This window comes from Xylocopa sonorina, unplaced genomic scaffold (genome assembly GCF_050948175.1).
Source record: "Xylocopa sonorina isolate GNS202 unplaced genomic scaffold, iyXylSono1_principal scaffold0035, whole genome shotgun sequence".
Taxonomy (NCBI): domain Eukaryota; kingdom Metazoa; phylum Arthropoda; class Insecta; order Hymenoptera; family Apidae; genus Xylocopa; species Xylocopa sonorina.
The window spans coordinates 1,685,041-1,705,772 of NW_027490106.1; positions in this window are offsets into that span (position 1 = coordinate 1,685,041).

The window sequence follows — 20,732 nt, forward strand, 5'->3', positions numbered from 1 at the left end:
CGCAGAACGCTGTTACTGAAAGAAGATATACTACACAATTATTTAGAAACAGAACATGCTCTTCGCAAAAAGATACATTCGCTGCCACACCGATAAGTTATCTAATAAAAGCGAAAGCAATAATAATAATAAAATTAATCCATCGTCCCTCAGTTATGTCGACAGCAGAGTTTACGAGTCCCAATGACTTCCTACAGCATTAAATAATCTAACTAGTTCCCCAGTTTGAACAATTTGCATTTAATAAACACAGATTATTCCGACAGTGACCGAAATGACATGAATTGGTTGCCAGTGTGCATTGTTTTGTTTCATCATTGATCATACTTAATTGGCCCATATTCAAATGCTACGACTAATATACTGCAGTCAAACAATTCCGGGATCAAAGAAAAATGGCTGCCTACGATAGTTTCTTCCTTAGACTTTGCTCTTCAAAAATTTTTCGCTACAGTCTCCATTTACTATGAACAACCTCTTCCGATCTTCTGATATCCAATCTTGCGTCTCAGATTTCCGAATGGGACAACGATAAATCTTCCAAGCGTGTTCTAAATGGTACAAAAATTGCTCTCTCGACTAACATAGTACGTGTAGATAGCATTGTACGTGACAATTGCTGGCTTGTGGCTAAAATGTAACTGCTAGTTAGCTTCAGAATACTTTTTTACGCATTAAGAGTCGCTCGTTTAATTTTCACAACAGAAATAACTTTTATTACTATTTGTCATTAGCACTGAAATAGTATAATACTTCTCAAACGTGTATTGTTTGTTTTGGTTGTTGGCGATGTTAAGCTTTTCAAAGGGATACCATGTGGTCACTATTTTCAGAACTCCTCTGACAATTGATTGCAGGTACCTTGATAAACTTCTTACTCAGGTTTGCAATGAGGAGAAAAGAACTTCGCCTTGGACACCATCAGATGTCACTAGTTAGACGGAGCATTCAAGAAAGAGTGGTTAATGTGGCCCAATCTGGAATTTATTGCTGCTATCCTCTACTCTATGGCGGTATTAGCTTTTCACCAAAAAAGAGAGACTCAGTGGCCCAGTTTTTAGGTCCGTTAACCACTTTCTTATGTTATCTGATATCAGATAGATGAGCGCTCAGCAAAATGGCTTATGATTATTAAGAGGGCCTTTGTACTCTGTAATAAGACCCAACTGATGTATCTTATTGTCGATTTTGCACTTATAATGACCATTAACTCAATGAATGTTCCCTCGTCCTGTCGCATTTTCCTATATTCTTATCGCTGCCGATCATAGAGTAAGGAATAGCACTTTTCGTACAGCTGCTTTAATCAAGTCTTTTAATTTCAGCCGACAATGGTGATGGGCATTCTTCCAAAATCTTCCAGAATATTAAATGGACCATTAGCCTTAACAAAGCGACTGACTCCTTGACAAAACAAATTACATATCATTCAATGTTTGACACCTTCATTTGGGGTGGTCCACATTCCTGAGAAAATTCAGTTTATCACGAGTCGAAAATAAGAGGTCGCTAATAGTAAACCGACTCATTCTTCAACTTCCCTTTCTTACGTCTTCATTCTTGCAATGGTACCAATTATCAAGAAGTCGAGCTTACTTAGCTTCCTACTACGTCTAACAGTAATGTATTCTGTAGGGTATCGTTGAATCTCGCACGCTGTGCATCACTTTTCTTAGTTTCATTTTGAGATTAGCAACCGGTGGTAACGAGCACGTCTATTCGCATAGAGGTTTTAGAAATTTCAATAGCATATAATATATTCAATTTTAAGTATTCTATGTTTCTCTGAAATTAAATAATTTATAAAATGACGACTTGTAATCATCCTTATCATATAGTTACATTTATATACTGACCAATGATGCTTTGTCTTTTAACAAATTGCATGGGAACATAATTTTCTGTATTTTTTGAACGTGTCATGATGTAAAGGAACTATACTAGTACTCCATTTTTGTCTACCCCGTAACTGAGATTACAGTTCCTCGATTTTCAACGGTTGCTTACCTGCTCTGTGATCTCAGTCTACCGTCTGCAATACTACGTAATGAAAATACAGGTCCCTGCTTTCAACGTTTGTTTTTCCAAATTGCGATCATCACAGCCACCAACATGCAAATATCATATAACTAAGATTATAGTCCTCGTTGCCAAAGCTCATCTTTTACGGGCTGTGATTACAGTCTCCGACTGCAATGTATTAATTTAATAAATAAACTAATTAACAAGAGGATCAACTAGCAGCAGCGTACTAACTGTACACAATAAAGGCTTTATGTGATCTTTGCTGGTTATATTTCTCATCGATAGGTGGCACGACCTTTCGTTTTAGACTCGAGATTTATTTTGTAACGCAGTAAATAGAGTCTTACGCTTAAGCGAGTCGGTACATCCTTCATTCGAAGGTGAAGTTAAGATCATGATATTGCGGTCACAAAGGTATCTGTCCAGAAGAAAGTCTCATTCTTATATTGACCTTTTGTTGATATTTCAATTTTTTTTTGTTGATTTATATGCTTTCCAAAATCAACTATAGTCATAAGGATTATTTTGTCTCAAAGTTGACCAAGAGTTAGAAAGGTGCACGTTATTGACTGACATAGAAAAAATTAAACAATATGTTTGAACATTTCCAAAGTGTTTTATGAAACAAAAAAATGAACTACTAAAAATGCTACAAGTATTAAGATATATAAACATATAAATCTGGTAGTCGCGGTGAACATGTTTAAACAAAAGTATACCTGACTCCACTAGTTTCATCGTTAAATGAATAGACTAAAGGTTGTCAATGCACTATAAAAACAGATTATATTTGAAAACTGTAAAATTTGCAAAAAATAGTTGAGATAAAAAGAGAAAAGATTAATATTGAACAAGGACGAAAAGAAAGTGTAAAAAGTGATAATATGTTTAGTATTGGAATAACTACTTCTGATTCTATTAATACAACAACAGGGCAATCATTTCGTGAGCGTTCAGCATCTTTTTTGTGAATAACAATATAACGCATAAACAAGGAAATAATATATTCTCCCTGTTGCGTTCCCATTCATATTTTTTCTAATTCGCCAAAAGACGTTAGAACGCTTCTCAATGTGCCAAGCGATTGGTGAGATGTATCGGTAGTTCCACCAAGAGAATATATTTACTTCGACTCAAAAGCAGAAATTATTAAGAGACTTCTTTGATCTCAATCCATAGGTAACATTAAACAATTAAAATCAGACATTCATAACAATGGATGTACGTTAGATAAATCTAACGGTATGCATCTTCGGTCTATTCAATGTAGTATTTTCAAAATTCCAAATACAAAGCTAATTATTATTGGTATTTATACAGGTAGTTAAGAGCCTCACAATAAAATTTATTATCTGTTATTTGTTAAAGTAAATTATTTTATTCCGTTATTCCGAACGAGCATCATTCTGCCTCACCTACGTAGGTCTCCCAAAAGGTATATGTTAGATGACTAGGACCATCGCGAAAACGGTCAAAGTCCATTATCTTTGATACTGAAGCGGCGTTGCTTCGGTTTGCTGTAAAGATGGATGAAGAAAGAAGGAAGGAAAAGAGAGGGGAAGAACGTTTCGTCCTGGGCCTGCTAGTGGACTCATCAGTAAGGCTACCTAGCAGGCCCTACCTTAGACGCTGGGATATTAGGGACAGGTCAGAACTTCTATATATTGATCTGATGATTGATTGATTGATGAATAGATCTATCCGACCAAATGTTTTCATAATATAATTGTTTACGGAAAACAGTGAAATGGTATAGAAAAATTGTTATAGAACTGTTTTACGGAAATTGTCTGGTAAATGCGTGGTACGTTCATAAAAAATGGGGAGCTAAGCATTTCCAAATTTTACAATTTAGAGTAAAAATTATTGATTATCTGCTGATGAATATTGATAATCATTCTAGTGAATTAATAATGAGTAAATGGAATCATTTTCTAACTTTGTACGAATGATCCGCGAAGAAGTCGAGAAAGCGATGCAAAGAATGCTACAAACGCTTAGCAGAGTTAAAAAGTATTAAGTACGCCATGAATAAAACAAAAAAATAACCACGTATTGTAATTATTGTAAGGACAAGCCGGCACTTTGTTTAGCCTGTTTTAAAGAATTCCATAGAAAAAATTGATAACTATATTTTATGATACTCAATGTATATGATTGTTTTGTATTGGATGTTTGATTACAATGTTGTAATGTTAATATATAATGTTAAATCAACAAAACAATATTTTGTATTTTTTTTATATAAAAGCAATCGTGCATGATCAACCGGTAGTTAACTATTCACGATAGTTAATTAGGAAGAAATTTCTTATCAAGTATCTCACAGAGACGTCACACGTAGCTCCATCTACCGACCAGAAATTTACCCGCCGAAAAGTTCCGTATCAGAAGGCGCGTAGGGAAATCTCTAAGAAAGGAAACAGTCGAATCTCTACGAAAAATCTTTGTTCTAATCTTTATTCTTCTTAAAGAGAAGTATTAAGTAAGTAAGAGTAAGTAAGAATAAAAGTAGCTAACAAGACACGCGAGCGACTAGTCGACCTGGTAGATAGTCTAATCGATAATATGTAACACCTGTAATAGTGCCTGGAATTAAATACATTTAAAATTGAATACCGTGGTTGAATAACCGCAAGATACATCCTTTTCATTTTTCTAACTGTGAGGGTAAAATCGCGAGGTGTCTTACCCACACACGTGCACTCACCCCACAAAAGCGAAGAAACTTGCGACAAAAGGTAAGTATCACTATAGGATGGCCGATTGCAGGGTATTAATGATATTATTGCAACTGGATACGTGTGTAAACAAAAGATGTAATTGCGAATGTTCGAGATATTCCACAATTTATGCAAAAGAGTACATGTGTGCGTGTATGTGTGTGCCTGGAAGAACAAGGGAATGCATAGAAATCCGGGGAAAATAGTCGCGAATGTACGATAAATGAATGCATAAAAAGATGTGTGTACGGAGAACGAGTCAGAGTCAATATTGTATTTGAGTTTGAGAGAAGTTGTTGGATTATTTCAACATGTCAATATAGAAACAAAAATGAATATTGTGTTAAGAAATAGAATCATGTATATAAACAGGAGAAGGAAATTTATCGATTCGAGAGGTCCCCAATCAGTTTAGACTGAATGGTCTGAAAGAAAAATACATATAGATTTTGCACGATTATTATTTCTTAGGAGGGAGGAACCTATATTTTCTGTTGAGTAGTCCCGCAATTCGTATAGGTTTCGAAGCGTAAAGGCGGTCTCTAAGGCCAAGTAATAAAGTATTCAGTTAAATAGAATATCGGATTTTAAATTTATTTCTATCACCCATATCCAATAAACGTAGCACTAACAACAATAAATAAGTAGTACTGTGTTCAATAAAATTTCCACTCAATTACAATTACGCTTGTTTTCGCGAAACTCTACAATCCTACATATACATATATTGACAATTACTTTTCATCATACGCTTTGCTTCTAAAACTGAAGGAAATAAATATTTATGCCGCTGGTACCATTAGAAGAAATAACAATTTAATATGTTTTACATCGAATTTTATAGGAACAGGAGTTGACGATGAAGTACACAGATTGAACAAAGGAATTTAAATATATTTCTATAAGACGATCGGAAATCGTAAAAATTTGCAATAATCATAAAATGGAAGGTGTAGATTTATTAAATGAAATGATAAGTATATATAGTGTGACGTGGTTACGTCACAAACTCTCGACCCCCTCGGCTCGCCGACCGCCACCCTCATACCCAAAGCATTAATGACAGTTGCAGCGGTGATAGCCCGCAGGTTTGCGATAAGTAGCCCCCCTTTCGAGTCTCCGTCCCCGTCCCTTGTCCAATAAACGGTAGGAACGAGAAGAGTCCCTGTCGAAGAAACTGCCCTCAAGGGGGAAAAGGACAGCACATCCCAGGAGCGGCTGTGCTTTGAGGCAGTATGAAGGGCTGAAGTTACAGCGCCTTGAGATGGAACTGCAAATTTTCATGACGTACAAACTGAAGAATGACGATAGAGAAGTATGGAGTATAATCGGCAGAGAAGATATGCCCTCGGACGGATGAAAATTCCGGCGACAATTGTGCGAGCGTGCCATAGAAATTAGCGAGCGATTCGAGTAGTAGAGAGAGGGAGCGAGCGAGAGGGAGAGAGAGAGAGAGAGAGAGAGAGAGAGAACTAGGAACATCCAGAAAGAGATTGAGAGAAGATAGCGTGAGTCCTTATCCGCAAAAGCGTCTGCCTTTCTTTTGCCTTATTTTCGGCCTTTATTGCGGTCTTGGTGTATATTTTTGAATGACAATTGTGATGTTAACGGTGGCCGAGAGTGCCGACTACCGATTGCTTAATTTGATTGCTTAGTGCGCGGTAAGCGCATGGTGATCAGAATTCACTTGTTGCGTTCATTGCGTAATTCCCGTGGCTCTTCTAGCTAGTTCGTGATCCGTTTATCTCGGGTTTCGAGTAATTCTGGTGTTCCTTTTGCCAGATCGTGTCGAGGCTATAGAGAAAGATGCCATGACGTCAGTATTCTGCGGCCCATATCTGCGTTATCCGACTAGGCGTTGGTCGACTTAAGGAGCCCTTCGAAGCTTCGAGAATTGTTCCATCCCGTAATTCCCGAACCGCGGTAACCTTTTTTTTCGTGCTACATCCCGTGTAGCTGGCGAATTTCTTCCTTTGAGACGGCAATTTTGCGTTCGCGAACACGCGAAGATTTGTACGAAAGCGGGAATAATGGTAAAGTGCGTATCAGTCCATAACGTGTTAGCTTAATTGATCGCTCCCCAAGATCCCCGGGCGTGGAAACGTCGGTACCCCGTCACAGTAGAATATTTATCAGATCAAAGAAATGGACTCTGAGATAGAGCATGCACTTTGTCAATTTTGCATTAATGAATAGCTGATTTGAATGTAAGAGAGACTATGTACAGTTCAACATACCAAAAACATACTTTATATTTCTTAGAATATAAAATTAATATAGAGACATGATAAAATATAAAACTATTTCGAGCATCAGAGAAACGGCCTTTCAAAGAAATTTAAAACGATCGTACAGAAAATATGCCCTAGATGAGTGACAATAAAGAAGCCTCTAGATGCAAGTTGCCGGAATATAAAGGAAATGTTATCACGTATTTTAAATGTCGAGTTCAATTATTTTTTGTAAAATGTAGAAAGTGTTTCTCAAAATTTCATAGGGATTGGGGTTGAAAATAGTTAATTTTTGTAACTGTTATAAAAAACACAAAAAAGTTTGTGTACGCAAACCTTTTTAAGTAAATTATTTTCTTTTTATATGCAGTATTTCGGATAATGTGTACAATGCAATGTACATGTGAAAGAAAACTAAAAAAAACTGGAATAAACAATGATTCTTTGTATATTGAAAAATTATGTTGCAAATCGTCTAATAATTCAAAAAGACATTCTTGCTTTTGAAAAAGAAATCAGACCTGTATGGATTAAATCCATTTATGGCCGTCAAAAACATATTATTCTTTACACAATTTTAATAATGTTGTTGGAATACGTGTAAATGGTATAATCTTGATCCATGCGCCATCTATTTGTATAGAGGGGAGATGAAAGTGGTAAAATAAGATTGCAAGAAGGGGAAAAACATTTTGTTCCGAGAATATGCAGCGCGAGAAAAGGTATATTATAAGAAAGTTTTGGTTTCCTTTTCTACAAAATATATTAAATTCTTACTGAAGAGAACAATTACTCATTAGCCACAGACCACAATATACCAACAAATGCTAATTAGGTGGATAAATTATATACCCTTAGAAACACAAAAATATTCTATTACCATGTTATTAGTTACCAATATTTTTAAATATCTCGCTTTTAACATTAATGAACTTGTACCACTTTCAAAATAAACAGATAAGTGTCGGGACTAAAAAATGTCGACAAAAAACCTATAAGTAAGCTACCCTCCCGGTAAAAGCATTGGAGACAAAAACCGATTACTAATAGGTAAAATATACCTACAATTTATACCACAAATTTCTAAACAATGTCCAAAATAAATTCCTGGTCGTAAACGAAATAAATTAAATTGAAAGTGTTGAGATACATTGTTAAAATTACTATAAAAATTGACTAAGCCGCACCATTGCATCAACCTTAACTATTCAGGCGCCATTATGTTGCAGCTTGAAGCGCGTGACACAAGTAATTCGAGGCCAACTCAAATTACAAACTTCTAAGCGCTGAATAAGTATAGTACTGCACTTTCATCATGTATACCGTAAACAATTGAAGCATAATAGTGAATGTACTTACTCGGTATGTGCTTGAAACGGAAATTGAATGAATGGGATCCCGAAATCTCGCACCTGGAAATTACTGACCTCGCTCGTGACGTGTCGATTCATGAGAAAGTTCCTGATCGTGTTCATTTAACGTATGAATAATTTCTCCAGTATGTACGTCATAAAAATTTGCTGTTCTATGCCAAGACGTTGTAACTACCTGTTCCGCATCAGGTAGCCTGTCTGGCTAGCAATTCTCGTACCAGAGTCCTGAAACATTTCAGATTATAATTAGCTATCAATTTTTTCTAATTTCTATATCTTTTATCTATGAAGAGGGAACTCGGAAATCTAAAACAATTATGTATTACAAATTACTGCACAATGTATATATAAATTTCTCTTAATAAGTTTTTTTACAAAAGACCAAACTCAGCACGTACTATTGCCGTTTAACACATTGCAAGCGGTAAACAGTAATTACAATCTAAGGAAAACAATAGCTGAAAGCAACGAACTGAAATCTTAGTTACGTGACACTGTAGGTAGTAGACTTATGATAACAGTTCGAAGAAAAATAGACGTTGGAATCGGGAGACTCCAAGTTCAATTACGCGATAGACGACAATGCGTCATTTATTTACAAAGTTCAGTTTCTTCGCCTCAATAACATTCGTAAATTATCAAATTAGCTAGAGCACGCGAAAAAAACTGAATTTGCTCGCTGCAGTTTGAAAAATGTGAAAACCTAACCGGCACTCAACTTGACGCTAACGTCAATATTAGTAGAAATACCTAATCAAAATAAATGTCAATACTTACAATTTTTCGAAGCTATTATCGTTATTACAATGGCGCAAAGAAATGAATGCAGTGTAAAACAGAAATCGCATAATAAAAAATTCGTGTTAGCGATACAGGCAATCAGTATTAAATTAGCGTAACGTCCAACGTGTTAATAATACATACAGTTAATAAGAACTTTGAATCATATTTGCATTTCTCTAGTCTAGTCTAGCGGTTAACAGTACTATAAGTGATTCTGGAATTTTCAACATATACTGCTAGAATCTCGACTAAAAGAATATCAAAAAAACTACGATTTACTTCTTTTACTATTTATATTAATTATATTATACTATTTATACTAATTAATTATTATATTACATATATTCCTGTATCTGCCCATTAAAAATTTAAAAAGTGGACATAAATGAAAAAACAAGAAAGTTCAACCAAGAGGACATCAGATTGATCTCTTCTTTATCGGTTCTTTTGATATCAACAAACATAAACATTTGAAACTGATAATGAGACACATAATCTACAAGTCAAGAAAGCAATGCTATAAGTCACTTTGTAGAACACCTTGTATGTTTAACATGTAAGTTGGTCTTATAGTGAGATACTTAATGCCTTGTATGTCTTCTAATACCTGCTTCAGAAGACGATCTTTTACAAATTATGGAGTTCTATGGAGTTCTAGCAATTTGGAAAATAAAGTACTGTAAGATGTGGATGAGAATAAAGTAAAAACTCGATTGCTCAACTGTTTACTGGGCGTATTTATTCCTGGTTCACCCGAAGGTTCATACAAGAATGCCTTCTTAGGCCATTCGTACTAGCCTCGAGGACACCCTCAACGTCATGGTCCATTCGTATGTTTAGACAAGGCCCCGGAGAGGGGCGATGCAGCAGGAAAATGCACACGGCCCTCGTTGACCGCCCGTGCACCCTGTTATCCGATATTTCTTACAGTACATTTATAAAAAAAACTCTAATTACTAATTATGATACAATTATAATAAAATAAGTGGTATTTCTGGTTAAAAAATCAACGCAAAATTCATTCTTATTTTAAATAAAAAGTTGAATAATTCTTTTAAAATAAAATGTATGTATAGATCACATGTTTTTGTATTCACATGTATGTAAGAAAATAAGTAACTAAGACACATCTAATAATTGCATACTAAAAACGTTTGAAAAATGTCTTCCACACTCGCCCAACAGCCATTGAGGAACTGACTCGCTTATGAATTAACAGATACCTAATATTCAATTATATGCATTTTGAAAATTCTTTTATGTTTAAAATGAGAAATTAAATTTTCATTAAATGTTTCCATGTGTAATTTAATTATTTATTTTGGTTGTGTCCCTCTCCATCGCATGAAAAGAATTTTCTTCAATATGTTGTAAAAAATTATTTGTTACTGCTATTTATGAGGTTTCCGAATATTTTCTTTGTGCGGTTTCTTTTATTCGGTCCCTTTTTACCACACAAAAGCAAAATACCGTAAAACAAAAAATAACTTTCAGAAACAATACATTGTACTGCTTTGCTTTCTTTAATTTGTAAGAGTTTACGATTAGGACGAAGATAGGACGAGAACAATCAACAGATGTACGAGCACTTCACGTTCATCAGTAAAAAATTTGCTGCTCAACTGTTTTTTCAATTTATCGAAAACGTCCTGGTCTAACTGTATTATTTGAAATATAACGAAATTAAATTAATAAAACAGTGAGTAGTGCTGATTTAATCTCAATAGCTTTATCAGCAATGTAGAAAAATCATAACATTAAAAATAAAATTGAACAAAAATAAACTATAAGAAAGATGAATGATATTGTGCGATGAAATTATCGCTACTGAGTGAAAAATTATTAAAGAAACGATTCCAGAATGCATGAAAACGATTGTACGATCGATTTTTATTAAATATTAGCTAATGTGAATTTAAAATAAATAATTGTTTATTTCCTTATCAGATTAACTGAAGATTTATCAGGTGTAATACTTTTTCCAGAATTTCTGGCGGTTAAATACTTATTTCCAATCAGTCTTTCGTAAATTCACTAATTTTTAATACATAATAAAGAGATATTACTATTATTTCACTTGCTTTCACTTTATATTAAACCAATTTAACGATACCATGAATTTTATTATTTATACAACTTTATACCGCACGAAAAAATTTGTTAATTGTAATGTATAGCTGAATACTTTTTGCCAACGGTTGTGTACAATATATACATGCAGAAATATGTAATTCTACAAGTATAATAATAATAAAAGATGACGAGCAATATTCTAATATTATTATTGACAGCTGTTATTAATATAATTGTACCATCAATTGTGTCTTCATCGTAATAAAAGAGCCTCTATAGTTCCTAGCGTTTGTTACAGCATATTCGTCCATTTCGTTCATTACAGCATACTAATTGTAAAAAAATTATTCGTTGCAATATTCGTTTACGACGTCGTACTATAGTATAAAATACTGTTTGCGGGTATGAAAAAGTAATTAGCAGTATGTTAAAAATTGAATAATTAAGCTATATTACATGTAGATGATGTAATACTTACACGCGTATACGCTCCATATTAAATTTATTGCTTTGTTGTATCATAAACTCTATACTGATAATTATGATCTTTATAATATTGTAAAAATTGCAAAGTATATGCCAGAAGCAAAACTATCTAACTGTAAAGCGTGGAAAGTAGTGTATCTAAAAATCCATCCGGCATGAAACTCGTTAATGTAACGTTATATAAGTACAATATTGTAACGTTTAAATTACTTTTGCAACGTATTTATCCGACGGAGACGTACACCTGAGATGTTTACAGAAAACGGGCGAAGGATGAAAAACAAAGCGAGCAAAAATCACGTATCAACGTAGTACCGTTGCCATGAATATTACGAATGTTCTCGAATTCAACGAAATATATCAAGATATATTTCTTTACACGTTGATACGTACGTGAAACGATAAAATAAGAAGTAGATGCTAACTAAATTAGCTTAGTAACTTAATAATACGATACACCAGCCGGCATTTTCACGCGGCATAAGTGATTACGTAATAGACCGTTACACGTGGTCGTGATATCCATAAATTATGAATTATCCCTACTTGGACAAAAACTCAACGCTCTAGATTATAAACTAAAGATCGAAAGAACAAAAAGAAGAAGGAAAAGTAGAATCGAAAGGAGTACTCACTCAGAGTCCCGTATTTGCAAAGCACCTAATAACTTACAGCTTCGTAAACTGTACTTATCGGCAGCCCGCCACAAAATGAAGAACGACGCACAGTACCTTCTTCGATGGATAGATTTATCTGTTGCGAACAGGTGGTGGATAGTCCTCATTGATTGGACTATCCAATTGGAGTCCTCGAGATGGACTCAGCCGATAGATCATCGATTCTAATTGGGTGTTCATTTCTCTGTGGAAAGGAAATCGTCGAATCTTTACTGATCTTTCTAGTGATACAGAGGGGGCCTCAATCTTCGCTAACGTTGTAAAATATCGCGCGCGCTGATTTTCTTATACATTATTCATACGTGGATTTGTCTCGACTGATCTTCTCCGCTTCAAGTAAAATTCTGATAGAGATCGTATAAATTCATTTGCATGAATGTTTCTGTACTATTTTTGGAAGCTAAAGTTATCTTCAATTATTTTTACGGTTACTTTACATTTTCAGTATTTCTCTATTTAGTGATCTAATTATCACTGCATTTTGTTTGAAAAGAGATATTGACTATTCTTATTGAGGGTAGTTCTAGTGTTAAATAATACATAATTCAGTGTAAATTTTCCAAGTCCTTTTCAGAATCCTGAAACTTTAAATTGAATTTGTAAGCAGTGTAATAAATTAAGATATAAGTTAACGCAAGATAATCATCGTTGCATCATTTAGAATTTTATTTTTCTCCTCTTTGGTTTAATTTTTACTCCTACAGGTATTTCAATTTGTTTGATCTTTGGTTTAATGTAATGTTGGAAGGATTTTAATAATTAATAATCACATCGATGAGTAATACAGTAATTAGTTTTGAATCTGTTAGAAAATGGGTTTTATGAATAATCAACAACGATTCACTTTTGTATAATAATTGTTCTTTTATTTCTACGCACTGGAAGTGACCTTTCCCTAACTTCTCTGTAGAGAACTGAACTGAAATTAAAACATATAGAAATATATATCTGAAAAAATGCCATCTCTTCTCACTCGAGAATAAAAGATTAATTTTTGTATTTGGTTTCCAATGAAAACCAACACGCCCCCTCAAAAATTAATTGTCATAATATAAGCTTATAACATATTCATATTTAATTAAGAAAAACCACTTCCAATACGTCTTCTGGGATTACATGTGGTCCAACATTTGTTGCTAAGGGTTAAGGAAACCAGGAAAAACTTAACCAGACCACTTATACTCGTATAAACATATAATTGCAAAAGAAATTATTTCAAATACATTTTCATTCTGAAGTCCGTGAATTTTGGCGTAGACAATGGTTTTGTAAAGGCATCTGCTAATTGTTGACCTGTAGGAATATAAGTTAATTTTACCATATTTTTCTCAACTTGTTCTCGGCAGAAATGATATTTAATATCAATATGCTTTGTTTTCTTATGGTTGGTGGGATTGTTGGCAATGCTAATGCAACCGTTGTTGTCTTCAAAAATTTCTATTGGTTTTGAAATCTTGAAATTTATACTCATTGCCAATGATCTCAACCACAAAGCTTCCTTAACGGCTTCGAAAAGAGCCATATATTCTGCCTCAGTTGACGAGGCTGCCACAGATAGTTGCTTTTTCGTATTCCAACTAATAGTGCATTTACCAAATAATTGGAATAAATACCCTGTTGTACTTTTCCTATCAATTTCGTTACTACCCCAATCTGAGTCAATATAACCGATCAAAAAATTTTTATCATTACATTTTTCATATGTCAGTTCCAAATTTATTGTGCCTTTTAAATATCGCAAAACCATTTTTAAGCTAATCCAAAGTTCTTTATTATTTTTATTTGTAAATCTACTTAAAAAATTTACTGCTAAACTTAAATCTGGCCTTGTACACACCATCAAGTACATTAAACATCCAATGAGATTGCGACATGGGGCATCATATATCTCATCTGAATTCAGTACTGCATAGTTTAATTTATTTTCCATTGGTGTATTTGCAATTTTACAATCTTACATATGGAATTTATTTAGAACTGTATTAATATATACATTTTGATCAAGAGTTATTTTTCCTTTACTCCTCATTATCCTAATTCCTAAGAAAAGCTTTATCTCTTTTAAATCAACCATTAAAAATTTATTCATTAAGTAGGATTTTAAATCAGTCATTACTTTAATGCATACAGTAATTATGACCAGATCATCAACGTATAATATAAGATAAATATTTTTGTTAACATCTCCTTTATCTAAAATATAAAGACACGAATCTACTACTGAACTTTTAAAACCTAATTCTTTGAGAGTTTGATCAAAAACTTCATTCCAGCACCTTGCCGCTTGTTTTAAACCGTACAGGGATTTATTTAATTTACAAACTAGATTCTTATCATTTTTGATACCATCGGGGACCTTCATATAAATTTCCTCTTTTAACTTGCCATTTAAAAAAGCACTCTTTACATCCATATGATGAATCAATAAATCAAATTGATTGGCAAAAGCTATTAAAAATCTAAAACTTGCAATTCTTGCTACAGGGGCAAAAGTTTCATTAAAATCCAATAAATATTCCTGACTAAATCCTCTGGCTACCAAACGAGCTTTATATCTGATCGGGTTCCCAAATTCGTCATTTTTTATTGCAAAGACCCACTTACAATCTACTACGTTTTTATTCTCAGGCCTTGGTACCAGAGTCCACGTTTTATTTACTTTTTCCCATTTTACTCTATCCTCGCTTTCCTTAACTTCTGCATAACTTTTTGGAATTTTGCAGGTTATCGATTGTGCACATAAAATGTAATCGTTTGGAATTGCATGCTCATCGTAAGAAATAGGTGGTCGATCTCTGAGCCTCTCACTCCTTCTAATTTGTTTCAAACCGTTATTTAATTGTTTTTCATGAGATGAAGAACCATCATAATGTTTTTTTTCTCCCCTTGTCACCTTATCACTTGGCTCTACTGGTTTGGATATATCTTCAACACCAGTTTCAACTTGAGATCCTTTTAAATTAATCTCGTTTGACTTTGTTATTGGTCTTGATTTTAGAAAATCGATTTCATCTACAATGACATCTCGTACAATAACAAATTTTTCGTTTGCTATATCCCACACTTTGTACCCATTTGGTTCGTAACCAACCATGATTCCTTTCCACGATTTTTCATCAAATTTCGTTTTTGAAATTTTATCGTAGACATAAACAGTCGAACCAAATACTTTCAAATATTTTATTTGAGGTCTTTTATCATGCCATAATTCATATGACGTTTTATTTCCCTTCAGTGCCTTCGTTAGTGTTATATTTATTAAATATGTGGCAGTCAAAACCGTCTCACCCCAAAAGGTTTTATCTAAACAAGCACCAGTGATCAAAGTTCGAGCTCTTTCCGTGACTGTTCTCATCATTCTTTCTGACACACCATTTTGCTGTGGGGTTCTCGGTACCGTCAAGTGATAGCTTATACCTTTCTGTGTACAATAGTCCTTTATCTCACTGGATAAATACTCTCTACCATTATCGCAACACAAATTAACTACTTTGGATTGAAAACGCGCTTCAGCTTTCGAAATGTAATCACGAAAAACTGAGAAAACATCTGATTTGAATGTTATCAAATATGTGACACAATAATGAGTAAATTCATCGATCAACAATACGAAATAATTTTTATTATTAAGTGTAGGAGGAGTGATAGGGCCAGCAACATCTGAGTGTATTACGAACAATGATCTCTTTATACTTTTTTTATTTTTTATTTTATTAAATGGTAATCTCTTTTGTTTCCTACTTATGCAAGCCTCGCACAATTTGTCATTAGGGATTATTTTCTCAATTTGACTTATATCCTCGACCATTTTATTTCTTTGGAATTTCAAAAATACTTGTTTGCCTATGTGGCCTAAACGTTGGTGCCACAATTCATAATTAATATTTGTAACATTGTATGCTTGAGCGATAGAGTTTGCTCCATATGATTCAATGGAAAATTTTATTTGGAATGTATTCCCAATGGACTTACCAGTTGCTACTACTTTACCATCTTTACTGATTGAAATATCATCTACATCTAAGACCGTTCTTAGCTTCGCCTTTCGAAGTTTCGAAACAGACAATAAATTGTTGGGAACCTCTGCACTGTATAGGACATCCTTCAGGACTCCTTCAACACCCAGGTTGCTTATCGCGTCCAATGAACCAATTTTCGTTGCTAATATAAAACACCCACTTTTAGCAACTCCAACTTTTATTGGTGGATTTAACTCAACGAAATCCTTTGCCAAATCTTCTCTGTTGATTAAATGATCTGATGCTCCTGAATCCATCGGGAACGTTATTTCGTTTTTCTTCTCGCACTCTTCAGATTCATAATCAGCGGTCATAAAAGCAAAACCAGAATTTTCACTTGATGATAACTGTTGAGCCATTTGCACCGTTTGATTCGTCCTCCTCTTTTCCACTTCTTTCTGATTCTTCTTCAACTCTTTCAAATAGTAACGACATTCACGTTTTATGTGTCCTGGCTTGTTGCAATAGTGACATCTGATCCCAAGAATTCTTCTATTATTTTTGTATTTATTGAATTGTCCAAATTTTTGACCGAACCCCTTAATCTTCGAAGTGTTAAAATTTGGTCCTTTTGTCGTATTCACTGTACTTTGAACATGTAGCACTTTTGTACTTGTATCTGCACTTTCCGTTTTTATTTTCACTTCATGGTCCAGAAGCCAAGTTTTCACAAATGTCAAAGTTAATGTATTTTCAGATAATGTCTCTATTGCAGTAATTACACCGTCATAAGAAGGCGGAAGAGTTAATAATAAATGTGTCACTTTATCCGTTTCTTCTAGCTTGGCACCGGCGGCTAATAATTCAGTAATCAAGTCATTAAAAACAGTGAAATGTTTAACTAATGACATGTCTCCTTGCAATTTTAAACTGAGTAATTTCTTTCTTACGGCCAATTGAGTTGCGACGCTCTTTCTTTCATAAATTTTGTCTAAATTATCGACAATATCTTTTGCTGTTACATTGCCACTTGCAAAACCAAGAAACGAATCCGATAAAAATTCAATAATCACACTCTTAGCTGTGTTTTCGGCTTTATCCCAGTCATCAGATCTTTTGTCTGGAACTTCTTCGTCAATAACTTTAACCACATTTAGTTCAGTTAATAATGAACGAATTCTGAACTTCCACACACTGTATTTATCGCCATCGAAAGGAGTAATATTTCTTTTCATTTTTAATTGATCCGTAATAGAAGTTGATACGCGTGTCCTTCCACAATGAACAACTTTATTTAGATGTGTTTTTTTTACTAAACTTAAACTTAATTAAGCTTAAATTGTCTTAGTATACTTAGTACACACTTAATAACTAACGCAAACGATTTATATTTTTTAAAATTAGTTTTTCACAGTTTCTACGCGTTAGACCTGGGCCCATAACCTGTTAGGAAATGGGTTTTATGAATAATCAACAACGATTCACTTTTGTATAATAATTGTTCTTTTATTTCTACGCACTGGAAGTGACCTTTCCCTAACTTCTCTGTAGAGAACTGAACTGAAGTTAAAACATATAGCAACATATATCTGAAAAAATGCCATCTCTTCTCACTCGAGGATAAAAGATTAATTTTTGTATTTGGTTTCCAATGAAAACCAACAGAATCTAAATCGGTGAAAAGTGGCATACTGATTTCTGAGGTTCTCGTAATATGGTTTTGTAGCGGCTAGCATCGAGGTATAATAGAAGACCTTTTTCGCTACAAGCAGCTAGCACGATTTATGGTATGCGCACAAATAAGTTACTTTTGAGAAGACGTCCTTAACGAACTTTCTCCGCATGTTAGCTGTAAATCTTAGTCGACGACCTCAGTAACACACGCGGACGCCATAAATCGAGGGTTTCCAAAAAGGGGTCTAGGCCTACGGTCAAGAGGCTACAGCCTTGACGTGAGAGGAACCAGACCCAGCGGAAACCCCGCTACATTGCCAAATGTTAACATAACAAAACACCCCCACTATACCTGCTGCAGCCCTTCCAAGTAAACGCGCTAAGGGCGCAAGAAGAGGCGGCGCCTAGATATAAACAAATACATGATTGGCTAAGGTCGAAACACCGACTTAGCCAATCATGTGACTAAAAGAAATTGTACAGACGCGGCTGCACACGAGAGAACTGAGAAAGTCAGTTGATCTCGAGAACTAGCCGAGTGCAGACGCTCTAGGAGAATAAAGACAAAAGTGAACATCCTACGAACTCAGTCTGATCAGTCGAACAACGAACCCCTCCACAGTTTCTTTTGGTATGACGGGGGCTTTTTAATTCATGAAGATTGAATTTCTTAATTTTTATTCTGAATTTGCCAACGAGTCAACGAAGTCAACAAGATCGCCAATTTCTTTGTCGTCAACGAGAGATACTTGCGTTTTTAGTCATAATTACTTAGGTATAATTTACTTAAGTAAATTAATTGTTATTATATTTTAATATATCTGTAAAAAAATAGATTTTCCTATCCAAAGAGGAAATTAGCTTCACATCCCGTCTATTATTTGTTCTCGCGTAATTAAGTTCGCACTTGTTCGGTACCGATTAACTATTTCAGTGTGGGCTCGCTTGCATGCATCACACGCTGAATATAAGTAATGGATAATCTAGTTTCATGTTTCGTAAGTTCGCTTTCACAAGAGTTCCACATTTTCTAGCATCTAAGCATCTAATCATCTGATGTTTTAGCGTATAATCGAGCTGATGTTGTTTGCGGTGCCCATCCAGATTTCCATACACACATATGTTTGTGCGAGCGTTGTAGTATTATAGCGTACTTACCACATGTTCGTATAAACGCTACAGTATTATACATAGAATCACTGCATATCGGTCTAGAACGCTACAGTATTATCATATGTTTGCATGAACTCTACAATATTATAAGGTTACCGCGTGCTTTGGATGAACGCTAAACTATTATAGAATAACTGCATGTTTGTATTATAATATCAATCGTATCGTTGACGACCGGGTTTTTGATCTCCATTCTTTAAACTGAAATAACATTACTGCAAAAAATTTGGTTTATTATAGTTGTATTTTAACAGTTTTTAATAAAATAAGAAATGCACAATGTTTCTTTCCTTTTTTTCATATTATTCAAGCGGCCAAACATGGAGATTTCCGTAATCGGTCGTAAACGTATTGAAGCATCGTAGTTTACAAAAACCGGGGAGAAAGCTAGAAAACATCGACCGTCCATTACTAAGGCGAACCAACTTATGAACGACCAATCAACCGCGCTGCTTGTCAACTAAACTGAAAGTAGAAATAGAGTGGGCACCCCGTCCTCTAATTGGCAAGCGTAACGATTTAAGGTTATGCAAGTCGAAGGAAATGCGCGGAGGATTAATGCCCGACTGGCTGCTCTACTTTGACCACCTTCGTATCAATGAATCGTCTTCTTTTAACAAATTTAGTTTATAGACGGGGAAGTATAAACGTGATGCCTCATAATTTAACTAACTAAATATTAATAAAACTGTATTTGAATGTTTGAAGCTATGCAAAACATTTATTACAAATTTTTTGCAAATAAAATATTACCAAAATAGTTTTGCTGTGCTTGGAGAAAAAGGTATCCTCTGCACTCATGCTTAACGTATTATTAATAAATTTCGCTTACTACTGTTAACATACGATCGTGGACACATGAAATGTATCAATTGGCAACGTTGTTTGAAACAATGTAAAACATTTATTATAAATTTTTTGCAAGTGAGATACTACGAAAATAGTTTCAGTGACTTCAATGCACATGTAAATATCAAACAATCCCGAAAAATCAACCACGAGACATAACAATATATATTGTATTTCGAAGCATCAACCCAGACAACCAGCGCTACAATCGCTGTAGCGCCAATGGCACCGGGTGGAACTCTAAGCACTGTGCTAGCACGGTTCTGTGCTCTCAGTTCTCGTAACAGCACAGGGCTAGCACTGGAGCGACACTGCGTGTCACGGCACTATCAAAGCACGGCGATATAGCAGAAGGCCGACACGGCGTGCCAATGACACTATCAGCTCACCATAGTGACACGCGTACCAATGGCGTGGGCTAATATATACCAATGAAGAAGCTGTTTGCATAAAAATTATAAACGAATATTAAAAATGACTAAACTAAGCAATTTATTTATTTCGATTCGAAAATAGATACACTGACACGAAAGAAAGATAGAAAAACTTCTTTTTATTATTTTCTATAAACTATAACTTAATACAGCGATTTTTTCAGAAAAGTCGTTAATTACTTTATCGTAAAAATACATACACTTATTTTATAAATATTTTTTTCAACTCATCGTTAAAAATTCATGTAACAAAGGTATATTTTATATTTAAT